Source organism: Bombina bombina, chromosome 1 (genome assembly GCF_027579735.1).
Source record: "Bombina bombina isolate aBomBom1 chromosome 1, aBomBom1.pri, whole genome shotgun sequence".
Classification (NCBI taxonomy): Eukaryota; Metazoa; Chordata; class Amphibia; order Anura; family Bombinatoridae; genus Bombina; species Bombina bombina.
Genome location: NC_069499.1, coordinates 1,505,302,673 through 1,505,326,196, shown reverse-complemented (window position 1 = coordinate 1,505,326,196; position 23,524 = coordinate 1,505,302,673). Strand labels below are relative to the sequence as shown.

General features: G+C 39.9%; 1 protein-coding gene across 2 annotated transcripts in view; it reads left to right on the top strand.

Moving 5' to 3' along the window:
- Nucleotides 1-217: 217 nt before the first annotated feature.
- Nucleotides 218-23,524, top strand: part of HELZ (helicase with zinc finger) — an 842,947-nt gene continuing 819,640 nt past the window's right edge. The window contains exon 1 of one of the 2 annotated variants that reach the window (XM_053707899.1): nt 218-347. The gene's annotated coding sequence lies outside the window, so the exon portion shown is untranslated. Of the gene's footprint in view, nt 348-435; nt 643-23,524 lie in introns of those variants that run through there. The other variant, XM_053707909.1, reaches the window with a different exon arrangement.

Below are 23,524 nucleotides of genomic sequence, written 5' to 3'. Positions count from 1 at the left end.
ATCATCTCCCAGTGAATTAGCTCTCCCTTCTCACAAAGCTCAATGCCAGTAAGCTCTTCCTTTTTACATAGAGGCTCTATTCTCAGGGTGTCCCACCAAACCATCTCAGTAAGCTCTTTACTCTCATACATAAACTCTATAACTTTTGTCAGTGTGCACCTTCATACAATCTCCAAGTAAGTAAGCTCTTCTCAAACAGACGCTGTATAGCTAATGCCAGTGTGTACCACAATACCATCCTAGAAAGTGAGCTCTGCCTCCCTATACACAGGAACTCTCAGCCCTCTCCCGCCATGCACCGCGGCCCCTGACAAGTCGATCCAAGATGGCGTAGAAAGTAATGACAGGTAAGTCCTGACTCCCCCTCCCCACCGGCGCCGCCGTCTGCCGCTACCTTCCCCCACACCCTACCACTCTCCACCCCCGCCCCTCGGCCAGCCTCACACAGGCCCAGGCTTAGCGAGGAGGAGAATAGGGAGGTTCAGGCAAGGGGAGCGGCCTACATATCACGGCCCGCCTGGCTGTTTACATCCCCGGCCCGGGCAAGTAGGCGAGCACGCAAGAAGCCACTTGTCAGGCCGTGACAGCGTCACTGGACTTAACAGGCGTCTGAAGTGTGGGGAAAGCCGACATGAGACCAGGGTATGTGATGTCTTTGTGCGAGAAGGTTAACGCAGGAGTCGGGGAGAGGTGTCCGGGCAATACTTGGTGGGGGCTGAAAGAGTTGGCATTGGGGTGCATACAGGGCCAGGGCAGAGCAATATTACAGTGTAGGACTCTTACGTGATGTCGCTACAGTTTAGTGGATAAGGGTATTCGATTTCTAGCAGCAGAATAACTTATAGTTCCAAGGCTGAGTGTGAGCAATAGTGAAGCTTTGTGAATGTTGGTGTGTGGGATGTTCTTTGCTTTGCAGTTCTCTTGTTTGTTTTTGTATGTGTGTGGGAGGAGTTGTGTAGTTTGGGGGTGCATATCATTCTGTAGTTTTTGTTGGTGCTACGTGGGTTTAGGATATTGTGTAGTTTGGTGGCAGCGAAGTCATTTTTGAGTATTGATGTTTGGGAGTAGCTATAGTTTGATAGGGTGCTGCACGGTTTGTGTTTTGGGGGGACAGTGTACTGCTTTTCTTTAGGAGAAAGTGTTTTGTACTAGAGTGCTTTTTAAGTTATTGTTTGATGTATGGAGGAAGAGTGCTGTATTTTATTTGGATTCGTAAGGGAAATATGCACTCATTGCACTGCATTGTGGTTTGGTGGCATGCATTGTGTTTTCTGTGGCAAAAGGAAAGTGCTGTTGTGTTTTGGGGTGTGGGAGAGAGGGTGCTTGTGGTGGGAGTACCTGTGGAAGTGTGATGTCTCTTGGTGGTGAAAGAGGGTTGTCCCTAGTTGGATGTTGAAAAGTCCATGTTGCTGCTGGGGTTGTAGTGGAAGAGTGCTTTGTGGCTAAGAATACAAATTGGGAGAGTTCTGTTTTGTGGAAAGAGGTCTTAATGGAAGAGGGTTTCATCCTTTTGTGCCTTGGGGTCTAGAATTGCTATGTGGCTGGAATTCTATTTCAGAATCTTTATATGACTGGCATTCGGTTTAAGTGGCTGGAAGGTAAGTCCTGTGCCTTTTCTGCCTCAGGAAAATCCCAGCATTTGTGGTTGGGAGCAGAATCCTGTGACTTGAGGGAGGAGAGTCTTGTCTTTCATTTTTGTGGCTTGGGAGAAGAGAGTCCTGTGATTTTTGCAGGCGGAGTTGAAGAGTATATCAAGTTTGGTATGGGTTGATTTAAGATTAGTGTATTTATGTGGACTAGTAGTTGAAAAAGGGCTTTAGTTGTGTTTTGGGAGAGTTTTTTTTTTTTTGTTTTAACTGAAAAAGAGGTCAGTGTTCTTATTCAGATGAGCTCCGTTGTCTGTTTTGTAGATGGAGGGAAGAGAAGGAAACTTTTGGCAGTTTTGTGGCGGGAAAGAAGGGAAGAGAACTGTTGGCTGGTCTGTGTCCAGGATTGAACAAAACACTATTTTGTTGCTTGATTGTTACAAGAAAGAGAGCTGTCTTATATTATTTGATGTGGACATGGATGATACTGTTTGCTGTTTTGTGGCCCACAATAGAAAACTACGCTTTCTCCTGTAATGTGGCACAGGTAGAGAAGGCTGATGTCGCCTGTTTTGTTAATGTAAAGTAGGCAGTAGTGCCATGATCTTTTGTTGACGAGGAATTCTGTGGTTTGTTTTGTGGCTGTGGAAGAAGAACTGTAGTGTATATCAGTGGCTGCTGGGTGGGAGCTTTTGTCTTTGGTGAAAAAAGTAAGAGTTGTTGACAAATTGGGAAGAATAAAGACTATTGTCTTTTTGTGGCTGGATGGGTGCTGTCTGAGTTGGGGGGACATATGTCTCGTGTTATCAAGTGGAGGGTAGAGGAGTTGTTCGTCTTGGGGCCAAATAGGCAAAGTAAAACAAGTTGTCCTGGGGCAGTAGGGAAGAAAAGAGACCTGTATATTGCTGTTGTTTTTTGGTCAACATTTGGGGGAGAAAGGGATGTCCACATTTTTGTGGTAAATTTGGGTCAGGGAAGAAAGAGAGGTGGTGGGTGGCAGTAAAAGAGAGCGATGTTGTCTGGTGGTGGGGGAAAGAAATCCCTTTTATGTTGAATATGGGGTAGGATAGAAAGAGAGCTGTTTTGTTGTGAAATTTGACAAAGGAAGAGAGCTGTTGTATTTTTGTGGGCAATGGTGGTTGGGAATGGGAGAAAGGTCTTGTGATCAAGATGGTGGGTAAAAAGGGTTTTCTGCCGGGAACGAACAGCTCATTGGCTTGCTCTATGGCCTGGTTACCACCTGAGAGTAGCTCCTTTTTAGCCCAATTGTGCTCTTTCATAGAGGAAAACGTTCCTCAAGTATATCGGTCTGATCCTGTCTAACAAGGTTAGTTCAGCCCCAAAATACCAGGCAATTATCCTCCTGACCAAGGAAAATGGCAACCCCAGACAATTGCTTTGTTCCACATACAACAGCACACTTTTTTTCCCACTACCATCTTGGCTACAGACAACTGTCTTTTTCTACCATCTACCACCCACCACCTTGGCCACAGACAACTCTCTTTTTATCACCCACCACCTTGGGCACAGACCAGTCTTTTTGTTGAGTATGTGCAAGGATAGACAGAGAGCAGCTGTTTTGACCTCAAAGAAAAAGAGCTGTTGTCTTTTTCTGGACAATAATGGTTAGGAAGGCAGGTGAGAAATATATTGTGACAAATTGGAAGGTAGGGAGATGCTGCCTGTTTAGTAGCCAATAAGGAACGTGTATGTGTATTTGACGGTTGATTGACCAGAATAGGGTGGAAGACAGGACGTTATATTTTTTTTGGGGAGCTAGGCATTTTTTTGTAGTATGTTTTGCAGATTTACAAACCTAATATATTTTTATATCTGCACCAAGTTTTGACAAATTCCTTGGATTTGGGAGCGCCTAGAGTTTTCTTTCAAATTATTTATTCATATATTAAAAAAATAAATATAGCTTACTTTTTTTTTTTATAGCTTCATAGACGTTACTCATGCTCTGATGTAGTGTGAGGCTGGTCTGGAGTAATGTTTTTGTTTTTTTTTTTAAATGAAGTTTTTAAAGGTTTAGAAACAATCCTCATTTTATGTAAGGAAAGCACATGCTAATAACTACAGTGATAGCTGAGTACTCTGCTGTCTGAGGGATAGTTTACTTTTATATTGAAATATACTTGCCATACTAGTACTGATGTACTCAAAGATATGAGTTCACTAATTTGTTCACAGATTTCAGTGCTTGACAAATCTGTTTTTAAAAATTAGGAGCCAGTATATAGTTATATGGAGAGTAACCCAAAAAGTTAGGAGCCAGGGGTAAAATTCTAGGAGCCAATGGCTCCTGGGTTTGTTGAGCCCTGTCTTAGAAGCCAGAAAAGGGTGCTGCTGTACAGATATACATGGCATGGCACAAAAAATTAGTAATCTAGCGTTAAATTCAGGTCACGGTGTGTCCCTTGGTTGATGAGAATTTTTTTAAAGGGACACTGCAATTAAATATTTTCTGTCATATGAAAGAGCCGCATTTAGTCATGATCATGTAGGCATTTATGGCCTGATAAAAAGTAAAAGCTATTTAACTTTTAACAAACATACCAGTAGCAATTGTGCATTTCTTTACTAACGCTAGTTGGCTTATAGGTTTGTGGTCATGTGAACAAAGTACATATCAACCTATGAATATTTAACAAGACGCCAATTAGCATTAGAAGGAAGTGCCTATAAACCAATGGTCCTTAAACAGCTGTATTAGTTTGTTTAAACTTGAATAAGTTTTACTTTTTTATGACCATAAAGGGACACTCAAGTCAAGATTAAACTTTCATGATTCAGATAGAGCAGGCAATTTTAAACAACGTTCCATTTTACTTCCATTAACAGAATGTGCAGTCTTTTTATATTTACACTTTTTTGAGTCACCAGCTCCTAGTGAGCATGTGCAAGACGTCACAGAATATACGTATATGCATTTGTGATTGGCTGATGACTGTCGCATGGTACAGGGGGAGTGGAAATAGAGAACTGAAATTAGTCAGAAAAAAATCTACTAATTTGAAGTTCAGACTATTTCATTGTCTTGATGTCATGCATGATTGATTATGCAAATCTACTGTATTAACTGATCCTTTAAAGTTATGAAAAACTCTCCCCTTTTTATAATCAGACTTGAAATGTTAGTGATATTTTAGATGCAGTTTAATTCATCAGTTGTAACGGAGATGCATTATAACTTAATTTTTAATATAGATATAAAATTCAAATACCCCGTGCTCCGCAGTTTACTTCAAAAGTAAATTTTTCTGTGAGCTAATGGTATGAATTGTCCAATCAGCGCTCTCCCCATATGTCACTTTTGTTGTAGCTAGAGCGCTGATTGGACAACAATTCAAACCGTTAGCTCACAGAAAAATGGACTTTTGAAGTGGGTAGTGGAGAGCAGGGTATTCCAATTTCATATCTATATTAAAAAGTAAGTTATATCGTAACTTCATTACAACTGATGAATTAAACCAACTAAAATATCACTTAAATTCCATATCTGATTTTAAAAAGGGGAGAGTTTACCATCACTTTGACAGAATATTTTTGAGTTCAGTTCCCTTTTTAAAGGGACAGTTTACACTAAACTTCCTACACTTTAATTTGTTTCCTATGATCCATTATACCTGCTGGAGTGTATTCAATTGTTTACAAATGGCTCCTTTTATTTTTTTTCAGCATTTGAAATAGCTGGTTTATTTTATTTAGTATCCTTACCTATTGTGAAAGTTTCTATACTTAAAGTGATGGTAAATCCTAGCTTTTCAACAAACGCTAGGATTTACCATCACTTAAAATAAAGTAGTTTCAGTGATCACTTTGTAAAAAAGTGTGCATAAAGTACCCTTTCTGTTTTCTTTTATTGAATGAGGTAGTATTTCCATGTCTAAACCAATAGCCTTGCTAGCCAATTGGCACTGTTCTGCATGCTAGCATGGCTATTGGTTTAGAGGTGAAAACGTCACCTCAGAATGCTGTGTTGTGGGCGGCCCAAGAAGCTGAGTTTAGCGAGGAGGCCATGAGTCAGAATGGGTAAGTTTAGCACACTTTTTCTTACAAACTGATCACTGAAAGACCTATTTATTTTTAGTGATGGTAAATTTAGCATCCTTTTAAAGGACTAGTAAATACAGTAGATTTGCATAATCAACTATTGCATTATAAAAAGACAATGCAGTAGCACTTAGGGCAAAATTTATTAAGCCCTGAAAAATGTGCCCAAAAAGTTGCGATTATTACCACAATAGTTCGCAATGTGTGAAGTCAAAAATGTCAACAGTATTTATCAAAATTCTTGAGACATTTTTGGGACAAAAGTTTTTTGCAATGTCAATCGAATGGCTGATTAAGATTGATAAGTAAAGTGAAAACATTGTTTTGTAAAATACAGTTACTTACCCTAGCTGTTAGAAAAGCATATCGCTAACACAGCGCCTCCGGCTGTCCACGGCACATCGCTTTCTTCAATGAGGTGACGTTTCCACTTTTAGATCATTAGCTGTGTGTGTCAGCTGTCATCCTAGCACGGCTAGAGGTCTAAACGTCACCTCATTGGAGAAGATCGCTGTGCCGTGGGCAGCTGGAGGCGCTGTGTTAGCGATATGCTTTCCTAACTGCTAGGGTGAGTGTAACACTATGTTTTACAAAACGATGAGAGAAACTCATTTTTATTTTTAGTGATGGTATAGTTTTTGTAATATGCTTGGATTTACCATCACTTTAACTTTAGCCACCGGTAAATGGTTTTATTGTTTTTATCCTATTATAACAGAATACATTTAATTATGTGATTGTTTGTAAGAATGTTATTTCTTATATATGTTCTTTTTCTAGGAGGTAGAAGAGATAAGCAATAAAATGTTAAATTTCAGTTGTTTTAAGTTACTGGTTTTCAAACCTGTCTTCAGGCCTTCCTAACAGGCTAGATTTTCAGTACTACCTTGGGTGAGAGCAGGTAAAATAACATAGTTTAGTAATCAGCGTATTATTTCACTTGCGCTCTAGGTCAGATATCTTCAAAATCTGACCTGTTAGGGAGGCCTGAGGGCAGGTTTGAAAACCAGTTTTCTAGGTATTGGTCTTTGGTTTACAGAGATAAAATAAAGAAGCATGTGTGTGTGCAGAAAGTAATGAATTAAGGATATCTGATTTCCCTTCAAGCTCCACCCATTTTGATAGTTTGTGGTTTCAAAGAACCGAACCAGGTGTTTCAAATGCAAAAAGAAACCTAAATGATCAATTTCTCATACATTTTATGCAGCTGGTATAACAAGTCATTGGAAACACCTTAAGGTAAAGACAATTTTACATTACACTATAACTATAAAGGACCACTCAATGCAGTGAACTGCATAATTAACAAGTGCACAAAAAAAAGACAAGACAATAGTACTCAATTACAAATAAGCAGAAGATTTTTAATTTTTTTCTCCTATTTTCTGTCCCTCTGTATCATGTGACAGACATCAGCCAATCACAGACTAGTATACGTATGCCCTGTTAGTTTGTACATGCTCAGTAGGATCTTGTTCCCCAGAAAGTGTAAATCTAAAAAGACCGCACAATTTCATAATGGAAGTAAATTTAAAAGTAACTTAAAACTGCTTCTCTATCTGAATCCTAGAAGTTTTTGACTTGAGTTTCTCTTTTTGCCTGAAGGAGAGAGAACCAATATTGTAATATATAGGCAGTGTGTGGGATGCTATTGTATGTTAATAAAGCTGCAGACTGGTGCTTTGGTAATCTATGATAACATACTATATCATTATTTTGCAATTGGAGTGTACTGCTATTTCTGTTGCATTTTGGGTGAGAAACTGCTATTGATTATAATACTAGAGGGTATAATTCATTTGTATTGCAGTGTAGGAGCATCTTGTTTGTTTAGTGATAAACTAATTATTAGTTGTTTCTCATGAAGGGCCTATTTATCTAAAATACTCCGGATTGGAGATGAAACACCTTGCTGACACTTGCAGGGGCCGTCTTCAGGGAATTCTGTCTCTGCGAGATGCCTCCCATATAATGTAAAGCGGTTCCTGGGAAAGGGAAACTTTGCTTTTGAGTGAATTTAGCAGCGAGCATCAAATACAAATCTGATTACTCTGTTTTCAGCATATATAATTTTACAATATTGTGTGTGCCTTTCTTTTTAGGATAATTAAGATCTGCAGGGGGGAAATGTTTAGACAATACCAGACTGAGATCTTTCAGCTATACCCAGGGAATGCCCATGTTCAGCCCATCAGCAAAGGCAGGGAAACTCATTTTACAGTAAGGAAAACAATACCCTTTTTAAATATTTTTGCATTTGCAATGTAGCTTTATTTAATGCACACTGTAGAAATTATAATAGATCAGGTGCACTACTGGGACCTACTTGAACACTTCTGGTGAGCCAATTACAAGAAACATATGTGTGTAACTACCAATCACTAGCTAGTAGGTGCATTTTTGCTTTATCATCAAGGGATACTTAGAGAGCAACATAAAATTAAAGGGACAGTGTAACCTAAATATGTCTCCCCTTTAATTTGTTCCCAGTGATCGATTTTATATTAAAGTGTTTACAAAGAGCAAATTTACCTTTATTTCAGCATTTGAAATAGCTGGTGTTACCAGTTTCTATACTTAAGTATTGGCTATAGAAAGTTCTGTAAACATAGCTAGCAGAAGAAATCGCACTCCCAGTGGAGGTTATGAGAGATAATTTCTTTAACTACATACAATGTGAGATAAGGAAGCATGTTTGTGTACTGAAAGTGATAAAACAAGGAGATCTGATTTATCTGCTAGTTGTGGTTTCAAAGAACAAAGCCAACTAAATACAAAAATAAACTGAAATAAGCAATTTCTCATTCATTTTATACTTTGTAGCTAGTATAACAAGCCGTTGGAAACACATTAAAGTGATGGCAAATCCTAGCTTTTCAAAAACAATGAGTTTTTGCCATGGGCACATAGAGGCGCTCAGTTTAGGAGTAAGGTCGCGCAAAATAAAAGGTGCTATCTTTGCCCTCTCTGGTAATGCTTACCAGTGAGAAGTTATCTCCCAAAGGGGCGTTGACAGAAATGACCACTCCCCTGATTACCTATAAAGGTAATCTGGACCCATTCCCTATATCCTCTTAGTTCTGTCCAGCCTTCAAGGTTGACAGGATTAGGAGACCCTCTTCAATCCCGGGCAGTGTTGGCTGCAAGACTTACCTTGGGGACCCTTTCTTGCTTCCCCTGCAGCAGATGGATCCTGGCTGGTGGGATAGACTGTGTAGGTCTTTGTTACAGAGGCCTTTAGTGAGAGCAGCCATGTTCCGTGACGTTACCGGAAATGACGTCACAAGCTGTTCTGTCTGAGGATTCTCTAAAGCGTGCGTACTTCAAATTGATCTCGGCGTGGGCCTAGTTGTGTAAGTTGCCTTCCTTGGAGTACAAGTTTTATTTTTCACTGAAGCTTTTGGATGGTCCAGGTTGTTGCCTACTTTCCCACCGTAAGTCCCTAGGATATGTGCCGGTTGTGCTTTTGTAAATTCAGAGCACTTTGATTTGCTTTTTAAAATTTGGTCTTCTTTATTTTATATGCAGTAGCATCTAAACGTTTCAATATGGAGCAAGAGCTGGTTTCTGATCCTGACATTGCCCAGGGAAATGCAGCTATTTTAAAAAGTTAATGTATGTTTCTCTAGTAAGGTGTATCCAGTCCATGGATCATCCATTACTTATGGGATATTCTCATTCCCAACAGGAAGTTGCAAGAGGACCCACAGCAAAGCTGTTATATAGCTCCTCCCCTTCCTACCATACCCAGTCATTCTCTTGCAACTCTCAATGCGCATGGATGTAGTAAGAGGAGAGTGGTGAAAAATAGTTTAATTTCTTCAATCAAAAGTTTGTTATTTTAAATAGTACCGGAGTTGTGCTATTTCTTCTCAGGCAGAGATAGAAGAAGAATCTGCCTGAGTTTTTCTATGATCTTAGCAGGTTGTAACTAAGATCCATTGCTGTTCTCACACATATCTGAGGAGTGAGGTAACTTCAGAGGGAGAATGGCGTGCAGTTTATTCTTCTATCAGGTATGTGCAGTTATAGTTTTTTCTAGATTTTGGAAATGCTAGAAAATGCTGCTGATTCCTGATAAATGTAAGTTAAGCCTGAATACAGTGATTTAATAACGACTGGTATCATGCTTACTCTCAGGGGTATTTCCCTTATAGATATGCTATATAAAACGTTTGCTGGCATGTTTAATCGTTTTTTTATATGCTTGGTGATAAAACTTTATTGGGGCCTAAATTTTTCCACATGGCTGGCTTTATTTTTGCCTAGAAACAGTTTCCTGAGGCTTTCCACTGTTGTAATATGAGTGGGAAGGGCCTATTTTAGCGCTTTATTGCGTAGTTAAAATTACAGACTGAGGCATCCAGTTTTCCTTAGGAGTCCCCTGAATGCTACAGGACATCCCTAAAGAGCCTAAAATCGTTTATTGGGGAAGGTAGGAGCCACAGTAAAGCTGTGGCACTTTGCTGGGACTGTTACAAAACGTCTGTCGTTTTTTTGATCCGTTTTTTGAACTAAGGGGTTAATCATCCATTTGCAAGTGGGTGCAATGCTCTGTTAGCCTATTACATTCACTGTAAAAATTTCGTTTCTGTAACTGCCTTTTTTCACTGTTTTTCAAATTTTGACAAAATTTGTTTATCTTAAAGGCACAGTACCGTTTATTTATATTGCTTGTTAACTTGAATTAAAGTTTTTTCCAAGCTTGCTAGTCTCATTGCTAGTCTGTATAAACATGTCTGACATAGAGGAAACTCCTTGTTCATTATGTTTAAAAGCCATGGTGGAACCCCCTCTGAGAATGTGTACCAAATGTACTGATTTCACTTTAAGCAATAAAGATCATATTATGTCTTTGCAAAATTTATCACCAGAGGATTCTGATGAGGGGGAAGTTATGCCGACTAACTCTCCCCACTTGTCAGATCCTTTGACTCCCGCTCAAGAGACTCGCGCTCAAATGACGCCAAGTACTTCAAGGGCACCTATAGCGTTTACTTTACAAGACATGGCGGCGGTCATGGATAATACCCTGTCAGCGGTATTAGCCAGACTACCTGAACTTAGAGGTAAGCGAGATAGCTCTGGAGTTAGACGAAATGCAGAGCATACTGACGCTTTAAGATCCATGTCTGATACTGCCTCACAATATACTGAAGCTGAAGAAGGAGAACTTCAGTCTGTAAGTGATGTTTCTGACTCAGGCAGAGTACCTGATTCTGATGTTTCTACATTTAAATTTAAGCTTTAACACCTCCGCGTGTTACTAAAGGAGGTTTTAGCTGCTCTGAATGACTGTGACACAATTGCAGTGCCAGAGAAATTGTGTAGACTGGATAAATACTTTGCAGTGCCGGTGTGTACTGATGTTTTTCCAATACCTAAAAGGTTTACAGAAATTATTACTAAGGAATGGGATAGGCCAGGTGTGCCGTTCTCTCCACCTCCTATTTTTAGGAAAATGTTTCCTATAGACGCCACCACACGGGACTTATGGCAGACAGTCCCTAAGGTGGAGGGAGCAGTTTCTACTTTAGCAAAGCGGACTACTATCCCTGTCGAGGACAGTTGTGCTTTTTCAGATCCAATGGACAAAAAATTAGAAGGTTACCTTAAGAAAATATTTTGTCAACAAGGTTTTATCCTTCAGCCCCTTGCATGCATTGCCCCTGTCACTGCTGCTGCTGCGGCGTTCTGGTTTGAGTCTCTGGAAGAGGCCTTACAGGTAGCGACTCCATTGGATGACATACTTGGCAAACTTAGGGCACTTAAGCTAGCCAATTCTTTTGTTTCTGATGCCATTGTTCATTTGACTAAACTAACGGCTAAGAATTCTGGTTTTGCTATACAGGCGCGCAGAGCGCTATGGCTTAAATCATGGTCAGCTGACGTGACTTCCAAATCAAAGCTGCTTAACATTCCCTTCAAGGGGCAGACCTTATTCGGGCCTGGTTTGAAGGAGATCATTGCTGATATCACTGGAGGAAAAGGTCATGCCCTTCCTCAGGACAGGTCCAAATCCAGGGCCAAACAGTCTAATTTTCGTGCCTTTCGAAACTTCAAGGCAGGTGCAGCATCAACCTCCTCTAATGCAAGACAAGAGGGAACTGTTGCTCAATCCAAAGCGGTCTGGAAACCAAACCAGACCTGGAACAAGGGTAAGCAGGCTAGAAAACCTACTGCTCCCTCCAAGACAGCATGAAGCAACGGCCCCCTATCCGGTAACGGATCTAGTGGGGGCAGACTTTCACTCTTCGCCCAGGCGTGGGCAAGAGATGTTCAGGATCCCTGGGCGTTGGAAATTATATCCCAGGGATATCTTCTGGACTTCAAAGCTTCTCCCCCAAAAGGGAGATTTCACCTTTCACAATTATCTGCAAACCAGATAAAGAGAGAAGCATTCTTACACTGTGTACGAGACCTCCTAGTTATGGGAGTGATCCATCCAGTTCTAAACGAGGAACAAGGACAGGGTTTTTACTCAAATCTGTTTGTGGTTCCCAAACAAGAGGGAACCTTCAGACCAATTTTGGATCTAAAGATCTTAAACAAATTCCTCAGGGTTCCATCATTCAAGATGGAAACTATCCGTACCATCCTGCCTGTGATCCAGGAGGGTCAATATATGACTACAGTGGATCTAAAGGATGCTTACCTTCACATTCCGATACACAAAGATCATCGTTTTCTCAGGTTTGCCTTTCTAGACAGGCATTACCAGTTTGTAGCTCTTCCCTTTGGATTAGCTACAGCCCCAAGAATTTTTACAAAGGTTCTAGGGTCGCTTCTAGCGGTCCTAAGGCCGCGAGGCATAGCAGTAGCACCTTATTTAGACGACATCCTGATTCAGGCGTCAAACTTCCAAATTGCCAGGTCTCATACGGATGTAGTACTGGCATTTCTGAGGTCGCATGGGTGGAAAGTGAACGAGGAAAAGAGTTCTCTATCCCCACTCACGAGAGTTTCCTTTCTAGGGACTCTGATAGATTCTGTAGAAATGAAAATTTACCTGACGGAGTCCAGGTTATCAAAGCTTCTAAATTCCTGCCGGGTTCTTCATTCCATTCCGCACCCCTCGGTGGGTCAGTGTATGGAAGTAATTGGCTTAATGGTAGCGGCAATGGACATAGTGCCGTTTGCACGCTTACATCTCAGACCGCTGCAACTATGCATGCTCAGTCAGTGGAACGGGGATTACACAGATTTGTCCCCTCAACTGAATCTGGACCAAGAGACCAGGGATTCTCTCCTCTGGTGGCTATCTCGGGTCCATCTGTCCAAAGGTATGACCTTTCGCAGGCCAGATTGGACGATTGTAACAACAGATGCCAACCTTCTAGGTTGGGGTGCAGTCTGGAACTCCCTGAAGGCTCAGGGATCGTGGACTCCGGAGGAGACTCTCCTTCCAATAAATATTCTGGAACTAAGAGCGATATTCAATGCTCTTCAGGCTTGGCCTCAATTAGCAACTCTGAGGTACATCAGATTTCAGTCGGACAACATCACGACTGTGGCTTACATCAACCATCAAGGGGGAACAAGAAGTTCCCAAGCGATGTTAGAAGTCTCAAAGATAATTCGCTGGGCGGAGTTTCACTCCTGCCATCTATCAGCTATCCATATCCCAGGTGTAGAGAACTGGGAGGCGGATTTTCTAAGTCGACAGACTTTTCATCCGGGGGAGTGGGAACTCCATCCGGAGGTGTTTGCACAAGTGATTCATCGCTGGGGCAAACCAGAACTGGATCTCATGGCGTCTCGACAGAATGCCAAGCTTCCCTGTTACGGATCCAGGTCCAGGGACCCCAGGGCGACGCTGATAGATGCTCTAGCAGCGCCCTGGTCTTTCAACCTGGCTTATGTGTTTCCACCGTTTCCTCTGCTCCCTTGACTGATTGCCAAGATCAAGCAGGAGAAAGCATCAGTGATTTTAATAGCGCCTGCGTGGCCACCCAGGACCTGGTATGCAGACCTAGTGGACATGTCATCCTTTCCACCATGGACTCTGCCTCTGAGACAGGACCTTCTACTTCAGGGTCCTTTCCTCCATCCAAATCTAATTTCTCTGAGACTGACTGCCTGGAGATTGAACGCTTGATTTTATCAAAGCGTGGCTTCTCCGAGTCAGTCATTGATACCTTAATACAGGCACGAAAGCCTGTCACCAGGAAAATTTACCATAAAATATGGCGTAAATATCTTTATTGGTGTGAATCCAAGGGCTACTCATGGAGTAAGGTCAGGATTCCTAGGATATTATCTTTTCTCCAAGAAGGCTTGGAAAAAGGTTTGTCAGCTAGTTCCTTAAAGGGACAGATTTCTGCTCTGTCTATTCTTTTGCACAAACGTCTGGCAGACGTTCCAGACGTTCAGGCTTTAGTCAGAATCAAGCCTGTGTTTAAACCTGTTGCTCCACCATGGAGCTTAAATTTGGTTCGTAAGGTTCTTCAAGGTGTCCCGTTTGAACCTCTTCATTCCATTGATATAAAACTTTTATCTTGGAAAGTCCTTTTTTTGGTAGCTATTTCCTCGGCTCGTAGAGTCTCCGAGTTAGCTGCCTTACAATGTGATTCTCCTTATCTAATTTTTCATTCTGATAAGGTAGTCCTGCGTACCAAACCTGGGTTTTTACCTAAGGTGCTATCTAACAAGAATATCAATCAAGAGATTGTTGTTCCATCCTTGTGTCCTAATCCATCTTCAAAGAAGGAACATCTATTACACAATTTGGACGTGGTTCGTGCTTTAAAGTTTTACTTACAAGCTACTAAGGATTTTCGGCAAACATCTGCTTTGTTTGTTGTTTACTCTGGTCAGAGGAGAGGTCAAAAGGCTTCGGCAACCTCTTTCTTTTTGGCTAAGAGGCATAATACGCTTAGCCTATGAGACTGCTGGACAGCAGCCCCCTGAAAGGATTACAGCTCATTCTACTAGAGCTGTGGCTTCCACCTGGGCCTTTAAAAATGAGGCCTCTGTTGAACAGATTTGCAAGGCGGCGACTTGGTCTTCGCTTCATACTTTTTCAAAATTTTACAAATTTGATACATTTGCTTCTTCGGAGGCTATTTTTGGGAGAGAGGTTTTACAGGCAGTGGTACCGTCCGTTTAAGTTCCTGCCTTGTCCCTCCCTTCATCCGTGTACTTTAGCTTTGGTATTGGTATCCCATAAGTAATGGATGATCCGTGGACTGGATACACCTTACTAGAGAAAACACAATTTATGCTTACCTGATAAATTTATTTCTCTAGTGGTGTATCCAGTCCACGGCCCGCCCTGTCATTTTAAGGCAGGGTATTTTTAAATTTAAACTACAGTCACCACTGCACCCTATGGTTTCTCCTTTCTCTGCTTGTTTTCGGTCGAATGACTGGATATGGTAGGAAGGGGAGGAGCTATATAACAGCTTTGCTGTGGGTCCTCTTGCAACTTCCTGTTGGGAATGAGAATATCCCATAAGTAATGGATGATCCGTGGACTGGATACACCACTAGAGAAATAAATTTATCAGGTAAGCATAAATTGTGTTTTTTTTCAGTTTTTTTTGTATGCTATTTGCAAATTCTACTTTAAACATTGTTTTTTTCTTATGGGGCTTTATTCTTTAGTACTAAGCCCAAGCCTGTCTGTGCATACTTTTTTTGATAGAAATAAATTGAAAAATCTGTTAGAAGTTGCATTCTCTATCTGAACCATGAAAGTTGAATTTTGAATCCCGTACCAGTTTTCAATTGCAGGGGTAAAATACATAAGGGTTGATCGCAATCCTTTAGAAAAGTTTAATGATTTTTCCTACAAAATACATCATTAAAGGGGATTTATGTAGATAAATCATTAGATAAAGGGAATGTAATTGACTCTATAGTTATAACCAAGCAACAGTGCAATCTTAAAATGCTCCAGCACATTAGAGCATTTCCTTTTTGCACTATGTCCCTTTAAAGGTACACTCAAGTCAAAATACATTTTTATGATTCAGATAGGTCATGCCATTTTAAGACGCTTTCCAATTTACTTCCATTATCAAATTTTGCAGTCTTTTTATATGCACATTTTCTGGGGAACAAGATCCTACTAAGCATGTGCACAAGCTCACAGGGTATACGTATACTAGTCTGTGATTGGCTGATGTCTGTCACATGATACAGGGGGCCGGAAAATGGAAGGAAAAATCAATTTGCTAGAAAAAAATCTACTGCTTATCTGAAATTCAGAGTAGGTGTTAAATCATTTTCTTTTTATTATGTACTTGTGTACTACTGCATTGAGTGGTCCTTTAAGCATGCTTCATGTGAATGTGCAATACAGGGTATAAATACTGTAGAAATAATACAGAAGCTGAGAAATGTATTACCTGGGCTTCCTCAAGAAACACTCTGCAGTGAAGATGTTCTGAGGGATCATGACATGTAACCTGAGATCTCAAAAATGTTCCTCATCCATAAAAATGATCTTCACAATCATCTGGTACCCTTTTTTTTTTTTTCTCTCTGACTTGTAGAAAAGTCAGATGATTCCCAGGTCCTTGTTGCTCCTGTTCGTTCATACAGCCTTATATCAGAGGCCAGTTCTCTTTTAAACAATCTGTACATGCTCTTGTTTGCAAGTTAAAGGGACAAGAAACACACATTTTTTTTAATTTCATGATTTACTGTAGATAGAGAATACAATTTTTAACTACATTCCAGTTTTCTTCTGTTATTTAATTTGCTTCATTATTCAGATTTCCTTTGTTGAAGAAATAGCAATGCACATGAGTGAGCCAATCACGCAAAGCATCTATGTGCAGCCACCAATCAGCAGCTACTGAGCCTATTTAGATATGCTTTTCAACAAATGATATCAACAGAATGAAGCAAATTAGATAATAGAAGTAAATTGGAAAGTTGTTTAACATTGCATGGTCTTTTTAAATCCACAAAATAAAAAAAAAAATGGGTTTCATGTCCCTTTAACGTCCCAGACACGTCCTACAAAAACCAGGCACATCCTTTGTGGTTTCTAGCGCTGGAAGTGATCGTGATCTCTTCCAGCCGCTTTCAAGGTATTGCAGTGATGCCTCGATATTGAGGCATCACTGCAATACCCTTTTTTACCCACTCTGTGACCCTCTCTGCATCGGCCAGCGATAGTGCTGATCGTTGGTGGGTGGGAGCCATAGCGGGTGGGCGGCCAATCGCTAGCCAGTTCTGGATCCGGTCTTACTGAAGTGTGCGTAATTATGCAGGAGTGCGCGGTGTGCGCGCGCTACATTTAAATACAATCAAATGTTTGGGAAGGAGGGAGAGAAAGGGGGGAATAAATGTTGAAAGGGATTAGGGAGGGGGGTATGGAATTAAGGGGGGCAGCTACAGTACAGAAAAAATATTTTTTTATATATATAAAAAACAAAATAAAAAAAACATTTTTTTTTCCATCAGACAGCTGCCAGTACCCAAGATGGTGGCATATAGGTAGAGGGGAGAGGGTTAGAGAGCTGTTTGGGGGGGGTCAAGGAGGTTAGGGGCTATGGGGGGATCCAACACTGCTGAATGGGAATATATATATATATATATATATATATATATATATATATATATATATATATATATATATATATATATATATATATATATATATATATATATATATATATATATATATATATATATATATATATATATATATATATATATATATATACACACATATATACGCTCTACCAGGAACGAACATCAGCTAGTTCTATGATTTACCACCCGGAAGCAGCCTCTTTTAGACCAGTGTGCTTTTCACAAAGGAAAACTTTCCTGAAGTATATGAGTCTGATCCCGCCAGTCCAGCCCCAAAATACCAGGCAATTCTCCTCTGAACAAGGAACATGACAACCCCAGACAATCGTTTTGGCCTTCTATGGACCTCTTCAGTGAGGTGCAGCCACATTCCTCTAAGCACACTGGGCGAAGAGTCCACGTCTGGTTTCCCCCAGCACACTGGGCGAAGAGTCCATGTCTGGTTTCCCCCATCACCCATAGGGAGACTTCCCCAGGGTCATATTAATTTGCATACGAAGAGAGAAGCACTCCCATAGGAGGCCAAAACGATCGTCTGGGGTTGTCATGTTCCTTGTTCAGAGGAGAATTGCCTGGTATTTTGGGGCTGGACTGACCTTACTTGGCGGGATCAGACTGATATACACTACAGGAAAGTTTTTCTCTGTGAAAAACCCACTGTTCTAAAAGAGCATGCTTCCGGGTGGTAAATCACCATAGAACTAGCTGATGAGCTGCTGTTCATTCCTGGTAGAGCGCTTCTCTCTTTGTATGCAAACATATATCTATATCTCTATCCTTATTTTAGTACTGGCCGACTTTCTTAAGATAGCAGTAAAAATTGGCAGGTGGGGGAGGGAAGAGAGGGGTCAGGGAGGGATCAGGTGGTGGGATGTCAGGTGGGAGGCTGATCTCTACACTAAAGCTAAAATTAACCCTATAAGCTTCCCTACAAGCTACCTAATTAACCCCTTCACTGCTGGGCATAATAAAGTGTGGTGCGCAGCGGCATTTAGCGGCCTTCTAATTACCAAAAAGTAATGTCAAAGCCATACATGTCTATTTCTGAACAAAGGGGATCCCAGAGATGCATTTACAACCATAATTTAACAAGCTTTTTGTAAATAATTTCAGTGAGAAACCTAAAGTTAGTGAAAAAGTGAATGATTTTTTTTTTTTTTATTTGATCGCATTTGTCTGTTAAATGGTGGCATGAGATATACCAAAATGGGCCTAGATCAATACTTTGGGTTGTCTACTTAAAAATTTAGAAACGATTTAGCATGGGAGTTTTTTGGTGGTTGTAGATGTGTAAGTGATTTTGGGGGTCAAAGTTAGAAAAAGTGTGTTTTTTTTTTTTTTTTTTTTCAATTTTTTCATCATATTTTATATTTAAAAAAAAAATAAAATATATATGATATGATGAAAATAATGGTATCTTTAGAAAGTCCATTTAATGGCGAGACACACTGTATATAATGTGTGGGTACAGTAAGTGAGTAAGAGAAAAAATACAGCTAAACACAAACACCGCAGAAATGTAAAAATAGCCCTGGTCCCGAACGGTAAGAAAATTGAAAAATGGTCTGGTCACTAAGGGGTTAAGTCAGTTCTCTCCTTTGTACAACACTTCAGTATATACAAGTACCTATATTGCACATTCATTGTTTGATAACTCTGACTGTACATTATTGTATATTCTGCTTTTTAGTCCGTAGCTGCTCTGCACTGTGGCTGCCTCGGAAAAGCCTGAACATAATGATTCTGGGTAAGCCCTTGTTGCAACAAAGTTATGACTTCCACTCTCTTAGATTTGTATTATTACGTCTTATACAATCTGAGTTTCTGTGTATCTCACTGTGCTGCCTTTTTTTCCATTTATCTTTTATGGTTTTTGTAGTGGCTTATATTTTATCATTTAGTGCAGAGCCAAAAATAAATGTGTATATACTTTACTTTACTTTACAGTATACATATATACATAAATAGAGAAACGTATAATACAAAGAAAATCTGTTCATTCCTTTGATGGGGATTGAAACCTCAGCTAGGTGATCTTTCAAAGGACAACCCTGAGATGGGCAAGCTATTGATCAACCTCATATCAATAGACCTTTGTCAGCTGTTTAACAATTCCAGGGGCAAATAAGTAGACACCTTCAGTTTCAAAAGGGTTATCACACTGATTTAAATTTTCTTGCCATTTCTGTTAACCCTTGCATGATCCATCACAACAAATTGGAAGTTGTGGTTGTGAGCGATCATGGATTGAACTGTTAATAAAGTTGACCCAAGTAAAACCCTGGACTCATCTTCTATGAACTGATCTTTTATGGCAAATATTCCCAATGTGCCATGTTGGCGATGGGAAATGTTTAAAAGACCCGAGCTTCATGTGTGTTTTTTAGTCTTTGCCTGTGGCTGTTAAGGAGGGTTCAGCTTTTTTTTTTTTGCGCCCGAGGGTGCAGCAGCAGCAGGGCTTCTGATTTTTAATTTAGGAGCACAAAGCAAAAAAATAGGCTGAATTAAAATTTTAGGAGCCATGGCTTTTGGATTTTGTAATTCCTTGTGAAAATACATAAACATTTATATTAAATTCCAAACAAATACAAGAAAATGCGGTTAAACAAATGAGAAATATAAGAAACAAATTATTTTTTTTGGGGGGCTTTTTAATGGGAATTTTACAGACCTTCACAGAAGCGAGAGATAAAGTGCCACAGTAGAAGTAAAACATGATAGCTAATAATTGAATCAGTTTTGATGATAATTGCATAATACATTTGAATGTATATTTATTTATATATATATATATATATATATATATTTTTTTTTTTTAAGTGTACAAGTCATGAATAGAATTGGTTAAAGAGGCAATATACTGTAAAATGTTAATTTGTTCTCAATTACTTTTATTTTGGCATGTAAAATAGCTGATTTTGTTTGTGGTGTCTCCACTTATACTGAACTATTTTAATACTTCAATGTTGGCTATAGAAAAGCCAATGTAAACATAGCCAATACATGAAATTACACTCCCAACAATGGGAGGTAGAAGAGATAAGTAATACAATGTTAATTGTTAGAAAGATTTTTTTTTTTTTTAAGTATTGGGCTTTGGTATACACACCTACAAGATGAGCTAAGGAAACATGTTTGTGTATAGAAAGTGATAAAATAAGATCTGATTTCCCTGCAAATTCTACCCATTTTAATGGGATGTGGTGTAAAAAGAGCAAAACTAGCTATTTCACGTAAAAAAAGCACCTTAAAGGAACAGTAAATGTTAAAAAACAATGTTACATAATTTGGCACAGAATTATGTAAAAACCAAAAAATTGAGAGATTTTAGCCCCCAAAGTTACTTGTTTCCTCTCCAGGCTCTTCTTTTCAGGTCTTCTATTCAAAAGCGATTTGCGGGCGCGCTGTCTAGTCACAGTGCGCCTGATCGCGCTATTGAACTACCAGATCGGGAGCGTGCTGCATTTAGTTTATTAGTGATCGCTTTTGAAAAGAAGACCTGATCAGAAGAGCCTGGAGAGGAAACAAGGTAAGTAACTTTGGGGGCTAAATCTCATATATTTTATACTCTGCTGCTTGTTACCGACACTGTCCCTTTTAACCATTTCATGACCATGTAAGTCAGCTGTTGCAAGGGCTTCAAGGGCTGTAGGAGTGCGGTTCTTGCCAATAGCTTGGTCTCGCCAAGGGGATATAGGACTCTTAAATACAGTAGAATTGTGTAATCAACAAATGCATAATAAAGACAACACAGTATAGCACTTCTCCTGAATTTGAAATGATCAGTAGATTTATTTATTTATTTTTCTGTCAAATTTCTTTGAAGTTTAATTCAATTTCACCGCCACCTGTATCATGTGTTAGCCATCAGCAAATCAGACTCATATGTATACACTCTGAAGTTTTGCACAAGTTATGCTCAGTAGGAGCTGGTGACTCATAAAGTCTGCATATAAAAAGTGTGGGTTATTTCTTCATAATGGAAGTAAATTAAACGGTTATCTGAATCATGAAAGTTTACTTTCAAATAAATAGGCACATACTAATCGATTTTCTCTGTGTACGAGTGTCATAGTTAGAAGTCTTATTTGAGCAACGTTTTTAATTTTATATTAAATCAGAAAATGGCTTTGTTAAAGGGACATTAAACACTTTGAGATGGTAATATAAAATAATTTGTGTATATATAAAAAAAATTGCAATATACTTTTATTATTTTGTCCCCGTTTCCTGTAATTCAGTTCTGGAATTGTGAGCTTTTCAGTTCCTGTTAGAAATGAAAGTGCAGAACACTGCTATATTCCACACAGCCATTGGCTGTACACTCTACTAACCTATTTTATAACTGTCCCTAATTGTCCAAAGCTGAGAAGGTAACCTAAGTTACAACATGGCAGCTCCCATTGTTTTATAGACACTAAATCTTTACACTTATTTTGTCAATATTTAAACAATTTAGGACACTTTAAAAAAATACATCTACATGTTATTCTCAGACTATTCTTTTTTTTTGAATGCATCATTCTATGTAGCATTTATTTAGTGTTTAATGTCCCTTTAAGATCTTAACTGAGAGAGCTCAAAAATATTAACATTGAAAAGGAACCATGATACATAATACATGTATATCATAAGGTGCTTGTATATGCTACAAAAAAAATGTCAAATATAACATTTCTCCAATTCATGATTTTATTGTGTTTCTAGTAAATATGTGTATAAATAGAAATTCACTTTTAGGGGACATTGTACTTTGATTTCTTATTAATGTGTTTCCATTGACTTGTTATACCAACTGCAGAGTATTACATCAGAATATTTTACTTTTAGGTTTATTTGTGTATGTAAAATAGCCGTTTTTCCTCATTGAAACCACAATCCATTAAATTGGGCTGAGCCTGCATGGAGAGCAGACCTCCTTTTATCATTCTCTATACACACAAATACTTCCTTATTGCACATCTGACTCTGTTGCCAAAGCTCAATATTTAGGGCCTAATGATCACCAGGATGGAGAGAAATCACTCAATCTTTGGGAGCTTTTTTAGGATTAAATGTATGTGCGTCTCTTTCACATACAAAATATTCAAAATGCTCATTTGTCTTTCTCCAACATTGGTGTGTCCGGTCCACGGTGTCATCCATTACTTGTGGGATATTCTCCTCCCCCACAGGGAAAAGCAAGGAGAGCACACAGCAAGAGCTGTCCATATAGTCCCTCCCAGGCTCCGCCCCCCCAGTCATTCTCCTTGCCGCTCTGAACAAGTAGCATCTCCTCGGGGATGGTGAGGAGTTTGTGGTGTTTAGTTGTAGTTTTTTATTCTTCTATCAAGAAAGGGTCTATGGTCTCGGGAAGAGTCTCTTCTCCCGATAAACATCCTGGAACTGAGAGCGATATTCAATGCTCTTCGGGCTTGGCCTCAACTAGCAAAGGCCAGATTCATAAGATTCCAATCAGACAACATGACGACTGTTGCTTACTTCAACCATCAGGGGGGAACAAGGAGTTCCCTGGCGATGAGAGAGGTGACCAAGATCATCAAATGGGCGGAGGATCACTCCTACCACCTGTCTGCGATCCACATCCCAGGAGTGGAAAACTGGGAGGCGGATTATCTGAGTCGTCAGACCTTTCATCCGGGGGAGTGGGAACTCCACCCGGAGGTGTTTGCCCAGTTGACCCAATTATGGGGCATTCCAGACATGGATCTGATGGCGTCTCGTCAGAACTTCAAGGTTCCTTGCTACGGGTCCAGATCCAGGTATCCCAAGGCGACTCTAGTGGATGCATTAGTGGCGCCTTGGACTTTCAACCTAGCTTATGCGTTTCCACCGTTCCTTCTCATTCCCAGGCTGGTAGCCAGGATCAAACAGGAGAAGGCCTCAGTGATTTTGATAGCTCCTGCGTGGCCACGCAGGACTTGGTATGCAGACCTGGTGAATATGTCATCGGCTCCACCATGGAAGCTACCTTTGAGACAGGATCTTCTATTACAAGGTCCATTCGAACATCCAAATCTAGTTTCTCTCCAGCTGACTGCTTGGAAATTGAACGCTTGATTTTGTCTAAGCGTGGGTTTTCGGATTCTGTGATAGATACTCTGGTACAAGCCAGAAAACCTGTGACTAGAAATATTACCATAAAATATGGAAAAGATATATCTGTTGGTGTGAATCCAAGGGATTCTCATGGAGTAAGATTAAAATTCCTTGGATCCTTTCCTTTCTCCAAGAAGGTTTGGATAAGGGATTATCAGCGAGTTCTCTAAAAGGACAGATTTCTGCTTTATCTGTCTTGTTACACAAACGACTGGCAGCTGTGCCAG